We start from the raw sequence: 1,110 nt of genomic DNA on the forward strand, positions 1-1,110 counted from the left end.
ACTGCTCGATTATCGTACGAAAAACCGATCGCATACGATTATCGTACGATAATCGTGCAGTGTATGGGCACCTTTAGAGTCTGCACATCAGGATGTGGCTCTATGGCAACCCTTAATGTATAACTCTAAACTATATGCTTCTCTGAGATAGACTCAGATCTCATTGTAAACCTTTTCTAGGTAAGAAATAATATGCCAGACAGTGAAGTCCATAAACTGTGTAATTGGGGATGTCCCTCACTGCAAACAAGGATAACAAGACATCAAATTAAGCTAATAAATAACCGACAAGTCTATCTTAGCAGATCTTAGCACATTCTTAAATATTTCTCCAGAATACTCAAGTTTTTGCACTCAAAAAAGAAAACTGGTGTTTATTATGTGTGAAAATGCACTTGCTTTCCAAAGAAAACAATGCATACACTGGAGGAAAGATCAGATATCAAATTAGCATTTCAAAAATTTTCACAAAAGGTAATTTGCATGGTAAAAATCTTCTGCACAGAAAATTGTGCATTCAAAAATGATGCATTTTGTGAAAAAATTAGATATGTGACAATACAACAAACTCTGTATGAAAAGCAAAACCATTTTTCTGTATTTTATTTTTCTTATGGGTCTATTAATAAATATTCTTACACAAGATTCACACAACTTTCGACCAATATTCACACATTTTCTGATTGGATTCAAGTGGAAAAATGTGTGAATTCTGGCTGAATGTTATATGGATCTTGTGTGAAAACATTCATAAATATACATAGTGTACCCGTTAAATGCCTTATATGCTAATAAATGTATTCAAGCCACCTCCTACATAAGTGTAGTATTCCTTATTACACAATATTCTGCATATATGTCGTGATTGTCATTCTGCAGTGGCAGACTAACAGAATTAGACAATCACGTCATGTTAGTGTATGCTAAAATAACTGACGTACAGGCCAATAAATCAAGCTGAAATTTCCAATGCTATTCTAGGATGCTCAGAAAGCAACCAAATATAAACTTCTCACAAGCCAGAGTTGCACAGTTTCTCATTTTACACCAACAAGTCCATTTTATCCCTAAAATGTACTATTTTTTATATGGTGCTTTCTATGTGATATA

The sequence above is a fragment of the Nanorana parkeri genome, unplaced genomic scaffold (assembly GCF_000935625.1).
Source record: "Nanorana parkeri isolate BGI_ZX_2015 unplaced genomic scaffold, ASM93562v1 scaffold807, whole genome shotgun sequence".
Taxonomy (NCBI): Eukaryota; Metazoa; Chordata; class Amphibia; order Anura; family Dicroglossidae; genus Nanorana; species Nanorana parkeri.